A 15,302-nucleotide genomic window follows, 5' to 3' on the forward strand; every position below is an offset into this window, starting at 1 on the left:
AGTTTTGGTAGCCTGAGGTCCAAAGTCTGCTAGGCAGTGAGCACTCCAAAGAGCTGAAGATAATCTCTCTTATTTGATGAACACAAGGCCATGTTTCTTCCTATGAGGAGCTCATCCAGCTCCATGTAGGTTAACAATGGAAAACAGGTCTCTGTGAAAGGTCTGCACTGAGGCAGCAATAGATCAGCCAGTGCTGACCATTATATATTTGGGAGGCTCTGTGTGCCTGCTGGAAGAGGCTGAAGCAGGCTACCTCAGCTAGATGCCAGAGCAAGCCTTCTATGCAGGGAAGCAAACTGAATAAGGTGGGAAGCAAACTGAATGATGTAGGAAAAAAAATTGAAGAGAAAACACACATCTAAATCAAAAACTAATGAAAAATGCAAAGAACAAGTCAAAATCAAGAGGTTAAATGAAGCATCATTTTTATTCAAGAAATGAAATCCCTCTTTTTGGCAAAACATGGTGGAAGACAAGAAGAAAGGAAGGGGTGAAGGACAGGAAAGCCATCAGTGTCTAATTCACCATCAAACATTCCAAGCTTGGCAACACCCAAAAAAATTCTGCATAGCCACCAAAATTTTTACTGGTGTGTGTATTGAACAACAAATATACAGAAGAATATAAGCATTGATCATTAAATATTCTGCTTATGTTAGTGATAAAGAAATGGATAATTTCATAAGGAACAAAAAAATGTGGTTTTATAGATTGTTTTAGTTATTAACATACTCTGTTTTTTGTATTTCCCCTGCTATATTTCCCCTACTTCTTTAAGTTCATGGACTTCCTGAACTGATGTTTTGATCCAGACTGGTATGTTTAATTAGTGTATGCCCTATCAATCTGTTTATTTCTTTGCTAATTTTGTTTGGTTTGAAACTTTTTTTGTTTCTCTGCTTGTTGAAGAGAATTGTTGTCTCCTCAGCATAATGTACCAATGAGTTGTGTAATGTAAATATTTAAGTTTGTGAAAGATATTTTAAAAACTATTTCTTTTTATTGCTTTGAAACTTCCATGTCTCCATGCTTGTATTTAGAGGGAAAAGCTCAACAGTTTTCTTATTTATTACTTCACTGTTCATAGATCTTTCAAGTTGAAAAGTCATTTCTTTTTTGCTGCTTTACGTGGAATAATTGTTTCAAATTTCTGGTTATCCTTGTTCTTCTCTATGCCTTTCCTAGATCTACTTTGTCCACTTTAGTTTCAGTTCTACTGTATGGAATGACCAGATCTACACACTCTGTTCAAAATATGCATCATTCAAAGCAGCATGTTGATATCCTGTCTGCTCTCAGCAATTCTCCAAAACTGTTCCTCTATAAGGGAAGATGATGCCAAGATTTCAGATTTCTTTCCTACTATACCTTCATCCTGCTTAAGAATTCCTGTTGCATACTGATCATTTGTGAACAAATAAATTATCTGGAAGCTGCCTCTTCACAGCTTCCCAAATTTCTACAGGTTTTTCCCATCTTTAGTACTCTTTGCTCTTCCTTTGGTTGCTCTCATGCCCTTTTCCATTTCCCACAACTATATATGACTATTTGGGAGGATGTATTTTTAAGAGCTACTTTCGTCTTTAATTTGGCTGTTTCATGAAGCTGAATGCTTCTTATTTTGTGGTTGGGTTTTCATTGAATGGTTCTGTTTTCGTTGAATGGTTCTGTTTAATTAGCACTGTTCATTAGCTGCAATCCTCTGATGTGGTGGTTTTAAACTTTCTCCATGTGAGCTATAAAAAATTTGTCTTTCTAGCTGCTCCTTTTTAACTTCCTGTTAACTACTTTTCTCATGGTAATATGTAGCTCTATTTAAGAATGAAATGCTATTGTACTTCATTATTTCCCTTTCCATCAATTCAGTTCAACATATTTATGTGAAACTATATCACAATCAAATTGCAGTGTCCCTTACATAAAATGTGTTTGGTGGGGATTATGTTTGTTTATTTGTTTGTTTGTGGTTTTTGTTAGGTTTGGGTTGTGTTTTTTTAATGTAAAAAATCCTTCTAAAAAGAAGGATTTCAAGACCTTTTTAGAAGCAAAATCCTTTCTGGATAAAGACAAAGCCTGCCTTTTGATAGTGAAGATGCATGGTAAAGATACAGTTGCTCCTCTGTGCTCTCACTGTTTACATTGGGCTGAACTTAAAGAACAAAAAGGTCTCCAGCTGTCTTAAAAAAATATAAAGATGTATGAAAGGTTGAAAGGCAGATGGTGACTGCAGAGAACCACTGCTGCCCCCAGGCATGAGCAGGAAAAGGCAAGGCTCTGGCTGTTAGGAACCTGTGAAATGACCAACATAAGCTATCTTAGTCAAATGTAACACTTCTGAATTGGAATAGAGGAGTTAGCTATGTGTACAGAAAAGAAAAAAAAAATCCCAATTATTTACTATGTGATTGCTATAAAGGGGAAAAACTGGCTATCTCACACCCCTGCAATCTTTTCTGGAGAACCGTGGTCTTCCACCACTACCTTTAATTATATTTCATTGGTACTAAAGTACAATTATGTGGCACACTCCCTGTCCTGGTTTGAGATTTGTCACATAATATGATGTACTTAAATTTTGCAGAAGTGAAGTGAAGTCCTTAATAAAAAGCCCAAAATAAAGCCTCAGGCTGCTGCGAGTACATGTTGTCCCTCACTCATATTTTCTTCTTGAGTTCTTATTTTGCTATTTTGGAAAACACTGGCAGCAAAGACCATAAGAAGTGGAAATAATGTCTGAGTGAAACAGACAGGAGCACAACTTTTCCACAAGTTATATCATATACTCATTGTTCATTGTTTCTCCATATAAAATGTTTCCTGACAATCTATAACATCAGGGCCAAGACTAACTTGTTTTATGTCAGCAAGTGATGCATATACTTTAAATTAAAATCAGAGCACTTGCAGGGATTGTCTGTTTGGAAGGCAAAATAGACCAAGAGGTATTTGAAGATCTCTTCAAATTCCTACAATGCACATCTGTGATGAAGTAAACACAGCAAGGAGCTTTTGCTAGTGACATAAACAGGATCAGATATGAAAGATCTGGATTGTAATGTGCTGGTACTGGAAAACATAAGCCAGGGAAAGAATTACACCATAGGTCATAAGATTTAAATTTAAAACACAGAATTGAAGTAAATTATAGAATTCACAATTTAAAAAAAAAATCCGCATATACATTATTCAATAATTAAGCTGAAAATTTGGCTTTATCTATAATCATCTAACAACTTTCTAGGATAAATGTCAGGTATTCATTTCACACAGTCAGAAAATGATGTATATATTAAAATGAGTTAAGTACATATCCTAGCTAAGTGGGATGAAAATAACTTAAAGGTGATGTCTCTCAGAGCTTGTACTTCTAAGAGCAAAATCAGCAAAACTTGCAAGATTACCAGAGGAAACATTATGATCAGTGTGAACAGCATGCACACTTCTTGACAAATTTCAATTTTTTCCACTTTTTCTCTTGTGCACTGGTTATGATAGAGGGTCAGAGAAAAAGATAATCACTCTTTGCTCTGTGCTACAGAATGATTTGCATGGTCTCATCACCTCATCTTCTCTCCAGGCTCCTCACCTGTGTAGAAGAAAAACAAGATGTCACCAACTTAATCAGCAGGGATTAAAGTTAACTTAGATGTCTAAGTGCAAACCAAAATCCCTCTTTGCTGCTGAAAGACCTGATACTTGCCTAAGCTTTGTAGTTCCCCCAGCATACAGGATTGAACCTGCAAACACAGGGAATGCCTTGGCACTGCACGTGAGAATTCTAGATCTCAGTCAGGTTTGGGTAGAGAAACCAGAGGAAAAATCCTCCTGAAGTTTCAGTCCAACTGGTAAAATCAGAACATGCCTAACATGCTGACTAGTTCCTTTTCTTTTGAAAATCTAATTTGGGCTGCTACTTTTTTGTAAGAGTGAGAGAAACATCCTTTAATCGTGCTCTTCAGAATATTTATTCCAGAGATGGGAAATCTAGGAGGAAGAGGGAATAGAAAAGAATATGAAGAATGATCAAATATAAAAATACAAAATGGGTTAATGAGGACCCATGCAGAAATCCTGTAGAATAAGAGCTAAGTCTTTAAGGCTATTTTTTAATAACATCTGCCAGAGAAAAGAGTGAATGTGATCAAAGTTTTTTTGTTGCATGTACTTCCTTGATTCTCACAAAATCACTCTGCTTGGATATCAGCTGGTGGAATGGGACCTGAAATTCTACTTCTGAGAACAATTTAATGGGCAGTTTTCACGTTAAGAAATATGTAGTTCACAAGACTAACCAGCAGAGAGCAACACTATTTAAATTTGAACTGAGCGTGATATCTTGACAAACTAATTATTACATTACTGAGCATAAAACTGTATAATGCAGCACGTTAAATGTAATGCTCTGTTACATTAGTCACAGCCACTCACTGCCAATGCATTCCAATGTAATGTCTAACCCAGAAAAACATGTATGCAAATCATCTGCATACTTGCTTTTAATTTGCATGATCTTGAGGGGTTCTTCTGAGGTTATGATGTATGGCAAACTTGCAAAATTAAACACAGATGTACTTTTATTTCACACACAAAATTTAACTGCAAAGCTTTAACAAGGAATTTGCACAATGAAATTATTCCCTCTAGCCACCATAAGGGGTCAGATGGTTCAGAATGAACTCAGTTTGTGCAGGGTATATTGGGCAAATAAAAACCATCTGTTTTATCTGCAAGTTTTCCTGTATCTGTTGGTGGAAAAAGGTTACCATCTCTTTTACATGGCAATACTTGAAAATTCCTAGCCTGGAATTACTCCAATCACTCTTGTTGTAGCCACTGGACAACACCCATAAAAACTTTCTGCATAGGTTGGGGCATTGGTGAGGTGATCTGCTGAGCTCAGCCACTCTGAGAGAAGCCCTACAGTCTAGGCAATGATTTTTTTGTCCTTGTCTCTGTTTCTTTCAGCTTCCTAAAGATGTAGAGAGCAGTTTAAAATCCAGTTGTACCAAGAATGGCAGGGAAACAGGCTTTCCCAGATGGTGGGGAAGCCTCATGTCTATCCTGGTCCACAGAACTATACTGGAAGATGATGTGTCTGCCAAAGAACAGAGTTTCTTAATGCTGCCAGTGAGCAGAGCATCTCTACCATTCTCAGCCTGGAGATGTCTTGGAACAGTTCTCAAATTGATAGTAAGAGATGCTGAAAGATGGCATGGACTCCTTGGCAAATACGGAATAGGTTCTGAAGGGAGAAATCCTGAACTGTCTCAGCCATATAGTATCTCTAATATTCTTTTCCAATCTGCATTATTTTTCCACTGAGGCTGAACCAAAAGGTTAGCATAAGACACAGACTAGCCCTTTCAAATACTTTAAATGGAAATTAGAAGTTTTGTCTTAAACATGTTCACAAAAAAGAATGAAAACTAGGGGGAAAAAGTGTTTAACTGATAGTGTAGCATTAAACTTGTAAAGTTAAGTGGCTCACTGAGCATCTTACAGCAACATAGTACACAGTATATTGAAGCAGAGGCAAGTAATCAAATCTCTATGAAAATCTTTCTGTTTTGCCAAATTGAATGATTTGGTCTGTTTTCATGCAGGTTCACCCACAATACATTCTTAAAGACTGTCTTGCAAAAAGGGATATTCAGAATAAATTTTAATTAAATATTGCTAAATATTTCCAGAAGGTGAATGTGAAATTAACCTAGAGATTTCACAGCAGCAGTCTCATCCAAGAAATTGTAGTCAGCTAGTTAGGAAAGAGGAGCTGTACCACACATCTAAAGTACTGGACATGTTATGAATTATGAGAGTTCAAAACAAAGAGTGGACAAAAGATGTGGAGGTCAATCAGAAGTCATTTTGGTTTCTTAGTCAGATTAACTTCCCAAAGTTCCTGGAAGAGTATAAAGATCTGTACAACACAAAACTATCCCTGAGTAAATAACCTGCTTCAGAAGATCCTCCAAGCTTGTCTGTATTTCTGAAATCCCAGTGGAATGATGTAATATACAGATTTAAAACAAGAATGTGGGACTTTCAATATCAAGAAGTGTAACAGCACTGAGAGGAGTTAAAGAGGTACTTTTTCATTAGTTGGTTCTGTTCCTTTTTGGTTGCTTCCTAGTCTGCTTGTCCTGGCATGGTTGAACAGTGAAAACCAACTGAACTCAGTTGGTTTCCACTCTGATCTAAAGTGTAGCAGACGATGCTTTCATTACAAAGGGTGAGTAATGTCTCACACATTTGCATTTATCAAATTGTTTCAAATGCAGCAATTAATTGAAGTCTCATATAATGCCAGGAGCCATCCTACCTTGTGCAAGCATGGTATAGAAGGCTGTTAGAGCAGCTTTCTCTTAGAGCATGTAATGTGACATATCTGGTCATTTACTTCCCTTGGACAGTACTCAGTATATTGTCAGTACTCTTCCCCTATTATTAAATACCACAGGAATTTATGTCACTGATGTCTATGGGGATGGATACTTATGGAAAAGATGACAAAGCTCCAACTGAAAACTCAAATCAATAGGAATAATCCTCAAGGAAAACAGATGCAAAGGAACCCTCAGAAAGGAAGGTCTTCTTGCAAGAGAAGTTATGAATCCCATCTGAATTGGAAGAATTAGGGCAAAGAGCTAAAAGAATATGAGTTACTGAATAGAGGGACTGCATAAGAGGCAAAAGACCCCTTTGTCTTCTGGAAATGTTGCTCAATTCCATCATAAACTTTCTGGCACTATGGCAAGCTAGAGCAAAATGGAAACTGAAAAGCATCTTTTCCATCTCTTGTAATATCTCCTTGTCTGCTTTATCTTCTAATTTTTATCAAGAGCATTATTTAAAGTAAAGAAGCAGAGACAAGGCAGGCCAGAAATTCATTTTTTGCCACATGGTGTGGTGTGCTTAGCACTCCCTCCTACTTGTGCCTGAGCACAGCCCTGTCCCGCTTGATAGCTGTGATGTGTCAGCTTAGAAGGTACAAATTGCTACAAGATTCAGTAGATTCAGCCTAGAGTGCATTTATTCCAACACCTTTGGGGCTGTGGAAACATTAGGCTTGCATAACCACAGTCAGGACAAAGGCAGAGCCTCTCCAGCAGCCTTCCTGCTGTGCAGAAACAGATGGCAAGATACAGGAATGGTGAGCTCTACTCCTCACACATAGACCTGATACTGACCCGTCGTTTTCACGGTTTTTAACACCATCAGGATCTCCAGAACCACACTGGAGGAAGATTTTCTGGTCCCAACAGACATATATAAGGAAATCAGAGGTCATCTCTCCCTAGACAATCTGGACAGACCTCCACTGCATCAGTCATTGCCTTCTTGCAGCAAGGTCAGCTGTGTCTGGAGTGCTGCCCAGGGTGGCAGTGACAGTGTCTTGTGGTGTCCTTTTTGCATGCTTTACAATCCAGCTTGGTCTCTTTTCTATGTTTGTTTGTTGCTTTTTTTTTTTTTTTTTTTTTTTTTTTTTTTTTTTTTTTTTTTTTGCCACTGATGCCTCTCTCAGTTGCTGGCTTGGATGAACTGGGAGTCAATTGGGATAAACAAGGATATCCAGATGCAGATGAAAGCACTGCTGTAGTTCTGTTCTTTCCAGGGGAACACATGGATGTACCTTCAGTGAACACCTCAAATATCACTGCTCACTACCTCTCAATCCTGACCAGTCTACAGAATTTCTGGACTTTCCCTTTCACCAGCTATTTCTAGGATCTTGATCCTTCATTTCAAAGACGCCCACACTTTAAATGGAAGGGCCATGACATGAAAATTAAACATGCAGAGAAGACTATAATAGTAAAACAAACATACAGCAACACTTCCCAGCCTCCAGCAAGCCAGAACCCAAAGGTTTCCTGATTCTGATGTAGTACTTGTATAGCAATAAAGTATTGCAATAGTGCTGTATAGCAATAAATGGATTATTCTTCCGTGAATCTGTCTTAAAGACTGCAAATGGATTTTCGTGAGAAGGCTCAGCTGTATTTTGTTTTAGCACGACTGCTGAGCATGAGAAGACACACTGTAGTCTGATAATATCTTCCTTATCAGCACATTTCAAAGTTCTAACAAATTTCTGAGTTATAGGTGAGTGAATTATTTGGGAAAATATTCCCAGTTACACATCAAAGATAATTCTTTAGCTGTGAGCTTTGGTTTGGGAAAATCAATATCGAAGTATCCATCATATGAGCACACACCTAGCAAATTGCAAGCAGAAGAGATACTAGGCACCACATCAACCCACAGAAGGGTTAGAGGGCCAGTCTTCTGGAATTATGACTTTCAGGTTAAAAAACAAAAGCATCAATTTAAAAAAGTGCACTTTTTACTAACTCTTCTACAGATTGGCTTTAGAAAATATGAGAGCTCTGAAAGCTTTCCTTGGAAGATGGCATAATCTTCAAAATCATCCCAGTGAGTACATTGCCAACAAGCTAGTTCAACACAGCTGCTAATCCATCATGTGCATTTTATGGAAAGAGTTTCCTCATATATCAGATCTGTTGGGCTGCAAGCTAGTCATAGCATGTTGTGTCTTCACCTGAATTTTTTGACTGGAATAAAGGACAAAAGCTATCAACCCTCTGCGTGCCAGGCTCTTGAATGACAAAGATAAAAATACAGTTTGGAAGCTGTTTATTGCTATATTCTGCAGTCATTTTTGAAATAGTTAAAACTCCAAAACCCCAAATAAGTAAGTTGGAATATCATTTGCTGAACACAAATTTCTAGATGTCTGCCCACAAGGGAAAGAGAAGCCACTTTTTGTATTTGTTGAACAGAAAATGTGGCATTGCAAAGTCTATGAATTACATAGTGTTCTCCCTGAAAAATAGAATTGCATAATATGTTGTTTTACTACTGCACGTAGTAAAAAATCATTCTTAGGTCCCAAAGCCAGAAAAAACAACACATGAAAGGACAAACTGACTACAAGTTCACTGCTTTGGATATAAAAAGGTATCTGGCATGATGAAGTCTTTTTTAGTCCATGTGGTTTTCATTTGAATTGGTTCATGTAAGGTTCTTTCAAGAGGAGGAAAAAAATGCGATAAATCTCCTCAGGAATAGAGCTGTGCAAGCTTGGGAAACTCACTGGGCAAGGCAGCTGCTTTTGTTCGCCAAATTCTAGGGGCACAAGAGCCTAATGAGAGCTTAATTAAAATTGATGTGAAAAAATTAAACACTTTAAAGTATTGTTTGGGGGCTTGCAGAGCTCATGCCAGTGAAAGTTGATAATTTTGTGGGTTTGGAATTTAATTAAATTAATTTATTTTTTTTTTTCCATCTACAGAGCTCTGTTGCTATCTCTTTTCTTTCCATCTAAGAAACAAACTAGAAAAACGTTGGTAGGAAACAGCCCATCTTTCTTTTTTTCCTCAGTTTCCCTGGGTCCAGGAGAGCGAGTATTTTAGTGTTCACATCAGAGTTGAGATGTCCTTCTCCTTTCAAGATATTTTTCTACGTGGTCTTTTGCAGGCAAGCATGAAATCATTCTGTTTGAGCTCTGAGCATATGTGCATTCATGCTAGCATCCTTGGACAGAGCACTCTGCTGAGCACAAATTGATATTTTCTGTCTTTCAGCAGGGGCTTTAGCAAATGCAGTAACATGGCTTCCAGTTCAAGGCTGTCATGCATCCAACTGGCTCGAGTCTTGGGCAGAAAAACTTGTATTCTGCCTGCAAAAGGCTATGCAGACATTCTCTGATACTCATTCACACTGAGCTTGATCTGATGCCTGCTGGAATCAGTGATAGTCTTTATACTTCAATAGGTTTTGCAATAAACTGCCTTGAGTGCCTTGCAAGGAGTATTTACCACTCAGAACTTCTAGGGACTTCAGTGGGCTTCAGGATGCCCAACATCTAGATGTGTTAGATTTTGCCATTTCAGTTCAGACATCCCTTTCACACACAAATTGACACTCGTGTTCCAAGCAGATTTCCAGCTTGGTGACAGATTTAGAGCATGAGCACCATCCACCATTCATCATCTCCAACCTCTGCTTGGAGAACTTTGAACTCTGGCAAGTTTGTGGACAAGGTTGGAGCTCACTTTGCCTGGTTAGAGCCTATTGTGCACCAGTGCAGAAAAGGGCTGGGAATCAGTGGTGTTACATCAACCCCATGAGCCTGAATAGTCAGACTTCATAAGGTTTTAAAGGAAACATATAAGTATATAACACTTTACAAGGTTGCTTGAAAGAGAAATGGCATCAGAAATGGATGTATTTTTTTAATGGAACAGTTTTCTCTAGGTCCTTAGCAGTGACACTCTCTGTAGGTATTCTAACAAAGTTTCAGTGTCAGGTAATTAATTCTCTGCTTATTTTTACATCAAAAATATTTACTCAAGCTAGAACAGAAAAGTTTCGTCTATTTGCAATGATTTTTTGGGGTTGTTGATTTTTTTCATTTGGCAAAAGAAGCTAAAATAAACAGGTCCTTTTGGTTTTTTTAAAAAAGAAAGTAATCTGGTTTTGAGAGGAAAACACCCACTTCCTGAAGTGGTTAATCTTGAAAACAGAATTTTGGGACCCCTTTCTTATAACTTTGTATTACAAACCAAGTAGAAAAACAACTATCTGAGTGGTGGAGCAACATGATCAGCTGTTTTTCTGCTAAATTAAGCCTTTCTATGAGCTAGGCCAGTGGATATCAGCTATCTCTGGATATGAATGCATTTGTGTCTCAAGGGAATATCATGGGTATTTTGATGAATAATCAAGCCTCTAGACAGCACAACAGAGACTATCTCTTACATATTGTTCCCAGGGAAACCAAACTGAAAGCAGAACTTTCCAAAGAGGAAGCAGCCATCTCAAAACACTGACCAGCTGTAGGTGGATGTGCTTCACAGAAATACTTCTGCGTTTTTATCTCCTTTTATCTATTTCCTAACAGTAAATAGATCTTTTAATCCCATTGCTCTTGCAGGTGAATTCAATTCACTAATAAAGAACATCCTTTGCCAGCCACATCAATTTTACATTTGTATAATGTCCAATGCAGTCTGTTCAATAAACACAAAATCCTTTCCCTGGGCCTGAGAGGTGTCAGGACAATGAACAAAAAACCCGGTCAGAAGCATTTGTCCAACTTAACTTTTGCTACTTTTTTGAAGAAAAATTCTTCAAATCACCCAAAACTAAGCAATAAAGCTCAAGTACTGTAATTTCATGTATAAATTTGTTCTGTAGTAACCATCCCTACCTCTGTACCAAGGCTAGCTTCTTATGTTATATGCACTCTTATCTGATATTTTCTTTTAGTAGTCTCATCAATACAAAGAACTTTTAAAGCCAAGTTATGGCAGTATCAGAGTCAACCCAGAATCTTTTGATCAAATAATCAAATTAAATATCAAAAGGCAACTAAAATTAAAAAGATTTCAGTCTACCTCCAGTTTTCAGTCAAGCATGATGAAAGCATTATTATTATTTTATTACCTTCCATTTTCTTGAATCCTGCCATATGGCTTGAGTGATGTGGATCCACAATTACTGAAGAAAGTTTAACTTAGATCAAAGCATCATTGAATTCAAAATGCCACTACTTTCTCTGAAATTCTGCAATACTGTTCCATGGATTTCTTTCTGACCTATTGCCTTATATTACAGCAAATTCTCAGTTTACACAACACTTTTTACATCCACAAAGACATCAAATACATCACAAAGAAATACTATTGTACTTAGATTTTTTATATCCTGTCAATTTTTTTCTTCATCTTCAATTAAATACTCTTATCAGGAAGAAAATAGATCTTCCTTTTTTTTTGTAGCCACAGTATTAAGTATCCTGGGATATAATGTGTACAGTATGCTGCTCTTGTTATAATTATTAGTGATAAAATTATTAGTGATATAATTGTTAGTGATTGTTTTGTATTATGTGATTTATACCTTATACAACATTAAAAATCAGCATATTTCTGTGCCCAGAATATTTCTGATTTAGGGTGACATGTGACTCCAGTTGCACCTAGGTGAAGTGCAATACAAATTAACAGAATAGAGACCTTAAGAGCTCAGGGACTGGTGGGATGAATATGTTTCCTCTTTTGGCCAGCCAACTCTGCTGGCTGCAAAGCAAACCAGCTCCATGAGCTCCCAGAATTGTTGGGATGACACGAAGATTTCCATCCACTGACCTGAATACTGACCATATTGTACATATAGATCAGCATTAGGAGGCTGAACTCCCCAAACTGCTCCCCACATATAGAGCAAATGGAAAGAAATTGATTCCTTAAGAGGAATTCAAAGCAGGATGTGTCCTGAAACACTGCTTGCAAAGGTATTTTTGTGTCTCCAGTGATTTTAGGAGGAGTGAAGGAAGCCTAACCTGGGCACTTTGTAATTAGATATTCAGATGTGAGTGCTGTGGCAGGACAGGGACAGGGCAGCTCCATTGTTCCTTTGAGGGCTCAGCCCATTTTTTTTCCCATTATAGTTCCAAAATTTTATAGCAGGAGCTGTGGTCTTTCAGTACCCTTTACATTTCTCAAAGCCCAGACATCCATCTGCAGACCAGTAGAGAGATCAGACACCAAGAGAATACAGAAAAAGAAACCAAAGAGAAGCCTGGAGAGACAAGGTGTGATGTGAGTGTGAGTGTGAGTGTGAGAGTGAGAGTGAGTGCATCTGCCATGATGGCTTAAGTATGTTTTGGTGTTGATATGTAGCAAACAAAGGACAAAATAATTTCAAAAAAGTATAGCACCAATAAGATGATTGTGAGGAAATGTAATTAAGGGGATATGAGGTTGTGAGTGCTGATACAACACAGTGGAAAGGGAAAGGAAATCAGAGGCATGGGAACATAATGGCTAATGAAGGATCTTAGAAGCTGAAGCCAAGAATTTAACTTCATAAAAAGTACATCAGGAGCCCAAGGATGTGCTCTGTTCAAGCAGACAAAAGCCAGACACAGTGGGGCTTGCTACCCAGCTTTGGGTCATTATTACATGTTGGTTCCATTATTTCTGTCTTCATCAAGTGTTATTAACTCATCATCACCACAGGCTGCCTTTTTGTCATGTAAAGCTTTGTACTCTGAGCAAAATGTCATTCATGGCTCATAGCTTCCTCCAAGCAGAGGAGCAATACCTTTGTCACTGGAGGGATAGTCATGATACCTGAATTCCTGGAGCTGCTACAGAAGTGTGGCAGGTCCTGCCAGGGAGCTGGTGCCTTTCTGAAGGAAAATAGAGCATCAACTCTATATGTTAAACTTCTAAGATGCCTAAGAGTGTATAGCCAAAATTTTCTTTAATGCCAAAAGCTGCTAGGGTTTGGGACTCAAATAAAAAGATAGCTCATTTGAACCCTAGTATTGTTTAAAGCAAAAAATCTATTTCATCCATTATTTTTGAACAGTTATTACCAGGATTTTTTCAATACTAAAAGGAGGTTTCAATGTCAGATATATAGTTATCTAAATATTTGAAAAGTGACACCAGATTCCATGGGTTGTCCTTCACAGCAGATGCTTCAACCTTTACAAGAGTTATAACTGTAATTTTGACTGAGTTTCCATTGAGATGCACATTAGGAATGGTTTTAATCAAATTAACTAGGTGCCACTCCTCAAATAAATATTTACAAGTAGGTATTTTTTACCTGTGGTGGGGGAGAAACATAGCAGACATTCCTAGAAAAAATTCCTGGCTAACTGTTTCTGGTGCTTTTGTTTCTGGCTTTCATTATTAAGCAACTATTCACTGCTTGATAAGCCCCTGATGTCAATTCAATCCTTTCATACTTCAAATGGCTCTGGGCTTTGGTTTAACTTGCAGCAGATTATTCTGTCTCTTGAATTGAGTTTAGCTGTCTGTGACTTCCTTGCAAAAGCAGGTATTTTCTTTGTGAATAAATTTTTCTTCTCTGAGATTTTATTCAGCTTTGTACTCACTGACACTGCTCTCTGGGTTTCTTTTGTGACCTGCTCTGTACCAAGCACAGGCATCTTCCAGGGCGCTCATCTGTGCCCTGGGGAAGATGTGCAGTCCCTACCTGCTCAGTTTCTTCTCACTTTCAAAGAAAGGCAAGGCAAGTGTAGTGCTGGTTGTAGTTCATCTTTGCTTGACTTGCTGCCACACAAGGTTATCAGTGGACTGAGCAGAGGAGTGATGCTGATTAGTTTCCCCTGTCACAGAAGTGTAGTACACCCTCAGAAGATGCATGGCAGGAATGTGATGTCCCTATTTCAGTGAGCCAGAGACAAAAATCTCTGCAGCATATGACCAGAATCAGATATTCTGCTCTGCTGTGACTGCAAGATCTCTCACACCAGCTGGATGGGTGTCACAGCTGCAAACTGAGTGAGAAGTACCTGGGTTTGCCTCGGGCCTGGAGCCAAACACAGAATCTGACACAATCCCACAACCATGCCCAGCTCCCAAATGCATTGCTTCTGTTAAAATTCTCCATCCCTTTCCTTAAACCCGTTTATTTTAGGGAACATCTGTTGTGCTGGTGTAACTGGAGGGCATGTTGAGCTGGTGTAAACAAGCCCAAGGGAAGTTTCATGCTGTCTTCCCACCATGTCCTCTTTGTTCTGCTCCCTTCTCATCCCAGTGACAGCTGTGTCCTGGGCAAAGCTTACCATTTCCTTGGAAAAGTGTGGTATTTTTAGCCTGATTTCCTAACAACATGAGAATTGTGAGATCATGTCCTTCATGTGTTTGTGGAAAAGAAGTACCCTACAACCCTTACCTTTCCTGGGAAATTTTTTACCCTGTTTATCAATCTCAAACAAACATCCCAGAAGGTTGAAGAGGTCTGAAATAACAAATGACTGGTATATCTCCTGAGTAAAAAGTGCCATGAAAAGGAAAGCATGGTAACAGCAGCACACCAAATAATAGCCCTCAGAAAAAAATTTACAGGGTTTATTTTCTTGCTTCTTTGCATCCATTAGAGACAAATGTATAAGAAACCTAACTCCTTCAGTCCTGCTGCTAGTTGAATTAGGTTTTTTTTTTTGTAAGGCTCAGTGTAAACAAAGGTCTCTTACTGGGCACTCCTTCCAGTCTCTCTTGGGTATGTAGACAGACTGACAGTGCAGAACTGTCCCAAAACATGGGGAATAGTGTCAAAAGACACTGTTCATAAGTTTCCCAAAGCCTCAATACTGTGAATGCCCAGTGCTTACACCCTTGCTTATATTTGGGGTTTGCTTTTTATGGTGTTTACCTTGCTGTTTCCACATCCACTGATGTATGTGGCAGCAGAGGTGTGAACTGAGAGCAGTTTCATCTGTAGATCTCCATGTA

General features: G+C 38.3%; 1 long non-coding RNA gene across 2 annotated transcripts in view; it reads right to left on the minus strand.

Moving 5' to 3' along the window:
- Window positions 1-403: 403 nt before the first annotated feature.
- LOC130254448 (uncharacterized) overlaps window positions 404-15,302 on the minus strand; it is a 235,096-nt gene continuing 220,197 nt past the window's right edge. For both annotated transcript variants that reach the window (XR_008840721.1, XR_008840729.1), the window contains one exon: window positions 404-3,586. This is a non-coding gene — a long non-coding RNA (uncharacterized LOC130254448). The remainder of the gene's footprint in view (window positions 3,587-15,302) is intronic.

The sequence above is a fragment of the Oenanthe melanoleuca genome, chromosome 5 (genome assembly GCF_029582105.1).
Source record: "Oenanthe melanoleuca isolate GR-GAL-2019-014 chromosome 5, OMel1.0, whole genome shotgun sequence".
Lineage (NCBI taxonomy): Eukaryota > Metazoa > Chordata > Aves > Passeriformes > Muscicapidae > Oenanthe > Oenanthe melanoleuca.